Below are 6,063 nucleotides of genomic sequence, written 5' to 3' on the forward strand. Positions count from 1 at the left end.
GCTCGCACCTAGCTAGCTACCAGAGAGAGAGAGTGTGTCTGCCTGCCTGCCTGCCTTATCGGCCTCTCTCTCTCGTCTCGATTCACTTTCAATCGAGACCATAGGAAACGCATTTTTTCCTATATAATAGTACCAAATACTATGTGTGGGTAGTTGGTCAAAAAGTTGCCCAAAAGGTGCACCTTTTTGAATTCGTTCCGTTTTTAACAAGGGCTTTCTACCACGGCCAAACCTTCGATTCCCCAAGCCTTTCCTCACTCTCTATCACACCTTGCTAGCTACCAGAGAGAGAGAGTGTGCCTGCCTCTCTCTCTCCCTTCTCGCTTGTCCTGTCCTTGGTAAGCTAGCCTTCGATCGGACCTAGCTAGCTACCAGAGAGAGAGAGAGAGAGAGAGAGAGAGAGAGAGTGAGTGTGCCTGCCTCTCTCTCTCCCTTCTCGCTTGTCCTGTCCTTGGTAAGCTAGCCTTCGATCGGACCTAGCTAGCTACCAGAGAGAGAGAGTGTGCCTGCCTCTCTCTCTCCCTTCTCGCTTGTCCTGTCCTTGGTAAGCTAGCCTTCGATCGGACCTAGCTAGCTACCAGAGAGAGAGAGTGTGCCTGCCTCTCTCTCTCCCTTCTCGCTTGTCCTGTCCTTGGTAAGCTAGCCTTCGATCGGACCTAGCTAGCTACCAGAGAGAGAGAGTGTGCCTGCCTCTCTCTCTCCCTTCTCGCTTGTCCTGTCCTTGGTAAGCTAGCCTTCGATCGGACCTAGCTAGCTACCAGAGAGAGAGTGTGTGCCTGCCTCTCTCCCTTCTCGCTTGTCCTGTCCTTCGTACGCTAGCCTTCGATCGCACCTTGCTAGCTACCAGAGAGAGAGTGTGCCTGCCTCTCTCCCTTCTCGCTTGTCCTGTCCTTGGTAAGCTAGCCATCGATCGCACCGTGCTAGCTACCAGAGAGAGAGAGAGCGTGCCTGCCTCTCTCTCTCTCCCTTCACGCTTGTCCTGTCCTTGGTAGGCTAGCCTTCGCTCGCACCTAGCTAGCTACCAGAGAGAGAGAGAGAGTGTGTGTCTGCCTGCCTGCCTGCCTTATCGGCCTCTCTCTCTCGTCTCGATTCACTTTCAATCGAGACCATAGGAAACGCATTTTTTCCTATATAATAGTACCAAATACTATGTGTGGGTAGTTGGTCAAAAAGTTGCCCAAAAGGTGCACCTTTTTGAATTCGTTCCGTTTTTACCAAGGGCTTTCTACCACGGCCAAACCCTCGATTCCCCAAGCCTTTCCTCACTCTCTCTCTCGCACCTTGCTAGCTACCAGAGAGAGAGAGTGTGCCTGCCTCTCTCCCTTCTCGCTTGTCCTGTCCTTGGTAAGCTAGCCTTCGATCGGACCTAGCTAGCTACCAGAGAGAGAGAGAGAGAGAGAGAGAGAGTGTGCCTGCCTCTCTCTCTCCCTTCTCGCTTGTCCTGTCCTTGGTAAGCTAGCCTTCGATCGGACCTAGCTAGCTACCAGAGAGAGAGAGTGTGCCTGCCTCTCTCCCTTCTCGCTTGTCCTGTCCTTCGTACGCTAGCCTTCGATCGCACCTTGCTAGCTACCAGAGAGAGAGTGTGCCTGCCTCTCTCCCTTCTCGCTTGTCCTGTCCTTGGTAAGCTAGCCATCGATCGCACCGTGCTAGCTACCAGAGAGAGAGAGAGAGCGTGCCTGCCTCTCTCTCTCTCCCTTCACGCTTGTCCTGTCCTTGGTAGGCTAGCCTTCGCTCGCACCTAGCTAGCTACCAGAGAGAGAGAGAGTGTGTGTCTGCCTGCCTGCCTGCCTTATCGGCCTCTCTCTCTCGTCTCGATTCACTTTCAATCGAGACCATAGGAAACGCATTTTTTCCTATATAATAGTACCAAATACTATGTGTGGGTAGTTGGTCAAAACGTTGCCCAAAAGGTGCACCTTTTTGAATTCGTTCCGTTTTTACCAAGGGCTTTCTACCACGGCCAAACCTTCGATTCCCCAAGCCTTTCCTCACTCTCTATCACACCTTGCTAGCTACCAGAGAGAGAGAGTGTGCCTGCCTCTCTCCCTTCTCGCTTGTCCTGTCCTTGGTAAGCTAGCCTTCGATCGGACCTAGCTAGCTACCAGAGAGAGAGAGTGTGCCTGCCTCTCTCCCTTCTCGCTTGTCCTGTCCTTCGTACGCTAGCCTTCGATCGGACCTAGCTAGCTACCAGAGAGAGAGAGTGTGCCTGCCTCTCTCCCTTCTCGCTTGTCCTGTCCTTCGTACGCTAGCCTTCGATCGCACCTTGCTAGCTACCAGAGAGAGAGTGTGCCTGCCTCTCTCCCTTCTCGCTTGTCCTGTCCTTGGTAAGCTAGCCATCGATCGCACCGTGCTAGCTACCAGAGAGAGAGAGAGAGCGTGCCTGCCTCTCTCTCTCTCCCTTCACGCTTGTCCTGTCCTTGGTAGGCTAGCCTTCGCTCGCACCTAGCTAGCTACCAGAGAGAGAGAGAGTGTGTGTGTCTGCCTGCCTGCCTGCCTTATCGGCCTCTCTCTCTCGTCTCGATTCACTTTCAATCGAGACCATAGGAAACGCATTTTTTCCTATATAATAGTACCAAATACTATGTGTGGGTAGTTGGTCAAAAAGTTGCCCAAAAGGTGCACCTTTTTGAATTCGTTCCGTTTTTACCAAGGGCTTTCTACCACGGCCAAACCCTCGATTCCCCAAGCCTTTCCTCACTCTCTCTCTCGCACCTTGCTAGCTACCAGAGAGAGAGAGTGTGCCTGCCTCTCTCCCTTCTCGCTTGTCCTGTCCTTGGTAAGCTAGCCTTCGATCGGACCTAGCTAGCTACCAGAGAGAGAGAGAGAGAGAGAGAGAGAGTGTGCCTGCCTCTCTCTCTCCCTTCTCGCTTGTCCTGTCCTTGGTAAGCTAGCCTTCGATCGGACCTAGCTAGCTACCAGAGAGAGAGAGAGAGAGAGAGAGTGTGTGTGTGTGCCTGCCTCTCTCTCTCCCTTCTCGCTTGTCCTGTCCTTGGTAAGCTAGCCATCGATCGCACCTTGCTAGCTACCAGAGAGAGAGAGAGAGCGTGCCTGCCTCTCTCTCTCCCTTCACGCTTGTCCTGTCCTTGGTAGGCTAGCCTTCGCTCGCACCTAGCTAGCTACCAGAGAGAGAGAGAGTGTGTGTGTCTGCCTGCCTGCCTGCCTTATCGGCCTCTCTCTCTCGTCTCGATTCACTTTCAATCGAGACCATAGGAAACGCATTTTTTCCTATATAATAGTACCAAATACTATGTGTGGGTAGTTGGTCAAAAAGTTGCCCAAAAGGTGCACCTTTTTGAATTCGTTCCGTTTTTACCAAGGGCTTTCTACCACGGCCAAACCCTCGATTCCCCAAGCCTTTCCTCACTCTCTCTCTCGCACCTTGCTAGCTACCAGAGAGAGAGAGTGTGCCTGCCTCTCTCCCTTCTCGCTTGTCCTGTCCTTAGTAAGCTAGCCTTCGATCGGACCTAGCTAGCTACCAGAGAGAGAGAGAGAGAGTGTGCCTGCCTCTCTCTCTCTCCCTTCTCGCTTGTCCTGTCCTTGGTAAGCTAGCCTTCGATCGCACCTTGCTAGCTACCAGAGAGAGAGAGCGTGCCTGCCTCTCTCCCTTCACGCTTGTCCTGTCCTTGGTAGGCTAGCCTTCGATCGCACCTAGCTAGCTACCAGAGAGAGAGAGTGTGTGTCTACCTGCCTGCCTGCCTTATCGGCCTCTCTCTCTCTCTCGTCTCGATTCACATTCAATCGAGACCCTAGGAAACGCATTTTTTCCTATATAATAGTGCCAAATACTATATGTGGGTAGTTAGTTAGGAAAGTTTCAACTTCCTAACCTTACAGACACTACCCAAGCCATATCGCTACTAGAGCGAGAGAGGGTGCCCCTGCCTCTCTCTCTCTCTACCTTTCGCTCTACTCCTAGCACTCCTGGCTAGATCGGCATTGCATGCTGGCTGGGACGACCTATCCAACGAGGGGTCGATCGTCCCGATGCGACCAGGCGATCGGTCGCAACAGGGAAGAAACCAGCTATCGTACTACGTCTCTAATGCAATGTATAGGACCCCAAAATCACTTCTTCCCTATATATAGTGCCAAATTCTATATGGGGGTAGTTGGTCAGGAAAGTTTCAATTTTGAAATCGTGCCTTTGCTACCAACGGCTTTGCACCAAGGGAAAGCCAGGGGTACACAAGGACTAGCGCCACAGTCTCACTTCTCGGTTTTATTTTATTCATTATCTCGGTAACGGATAGGAATTTTTTGATGGGGTTTGCTTTGGCAGATCGGCCATTACGAGAGCTATAAAGCAATGTCAACTGCGAGATTCGAACTCTTCCCTGTTGGTCGGGGCGGTGGGTGCGTCAAAACATATGACTTTTCAAAAAATCGACTTTATGCCGTTTCACTAAATGTTGAATATCTCGGGAACCCCTTGATATTTTTCCATGGGGTTTGCATTGGAATATTGGCCAATGAAAGGTCTAGATTGCTATGTCGGCGGCGGGATTCGAACTCGTGCTAGGTAGTTTTTACAGTGAAAAAACCGATGAACAAATGACTTTTTTGGCAATTTCTCCGTAACAAATGGGAATATTTCGACGAGGTTTATGCCGGCAAGTCGGTCTCGATAGCCTGTATCAGAAAATAACAAGTTGCCTGGCACAACTCCTCCCCAATCGTCGGGGCGGTGGGTGCGTCAAAACATATGACTTTTCAAAAAAAATCGACTTTATGCCGTTTCACTAAATGTTGAATATCTCGGGAACCCCTTGATATTTTTCCATGGGGTTTGCATTAGAATATTGGCCAATGAAGGGTCTAGATTGCTATGTCGGCGGCGGGATTCGAACTCGTGCTAGGTCGTTTTCACAGTGAAAAAACCGATGAACAAATGACTTTTTTGGCAATATCTCCGTAACAAATGGGAATATTTCGACGGGGTTTATGTCGGCAAGTCGGCCTCGATAGCCTGTATCAGAAAATATCAAGTTGCCTGGCACACCTCCTCCTCAATCGTCGGGGCGGTGGGTGCGTCAAAACATATGACTTTACAAAAAGTCTTTATGCCGTTTCACTAAACGTTGAATATTTTGGGAACCGCTTGACATTTTTCCATGGGGTTTGCATTGGAATATTGGACAATGAAGGTTCTAGACTGCTATGTCGACGGCGGGATTCGAACTTGTGCTAGGTCGTCCTCACAATTAAAAAACCGATGAAAAGCTACAGTTTCCCCCATATCTCCAGAACGGCTGGGAATATTTTCAAGCGGTTTGCTGCAGCGTGTCGGGGCCACGGGGCCACGTCGGGGAACGGGTGCCACCCGGACGCCACCGGGCGAGGTGGTGTCAAAATGGCGGAAAAACCGTTAGGTTCCTAGAATGAAGTGGTGGAAGGGAACGTCCCATTGGCACGTTTCACACCTCGGCAGACGCGCCTGGTCGAGACGAAGACAGAGAGTGGTAGATGTTGAAAATCGGTGCAGGTTTGGCCGAGTTAGGGGCTGTTTTGTCACCCGGCAGGGGCCACAAAACGACAAAGTCCGAAAAGCTACAGTTTCCCCCATATCTCCAGAACGGCTGGGAATATTTTCAAGCGGTTTGCTGCAGCGTGTCGGGGCCACGGGGCCACGTCGGGGAACGGGTGCCACCCGGACGCCACCGGGCGAGGTGGTGTCAAAATGGCGGAAAAACCGTTGGGGTTCCTAGAATGAAGTGGTGGAAGGGAACGTCACATTGGCACGTTTTACACCTCGGCAGACGCGCCTGGTCGAGACGAAGACATAGAGTGGTAGATGTTGAAAATCGGTGCAGGTTTGGCCGAGTTAGGGGCTGTTTTGTCACCCGGCAGGGGCCACAAAACGACAAAGTCCGAAAAGCTACAGTTTCCCCCATATCTCCAGAACGGCTGGGAATATTTTCAAGCGGTTTGCTGCAGCGTGTCGGGGCCACGGGGCCACGTCGGGGAACGGGTGCCACCCGGACGCCACCGGGCGAGGTGGTGTCAAAATGGCGGAAAAACCGTTAGGTTCCTAGAATGAAGTGGTGGAAGGGAACGTCCCATTGG

The sequence above is a fragment of the Sinohyriopsis cumingii genome, unplaced genomic scaffold (assembly GCF_028554795.1).
Source record: "Sinohyriopsis cumingii isolate HCF-2022 unplaced genomic scaffold, ASM2855479v2 utg005550l, whole genome shotgun sequence".
Lineage (NCBI taxonomy): Eukaryota > Metazoa > Mollusca > Bivalvia > Unionida > Unionidae > Sinohyriopsis > Sinohyriopsis cumingii.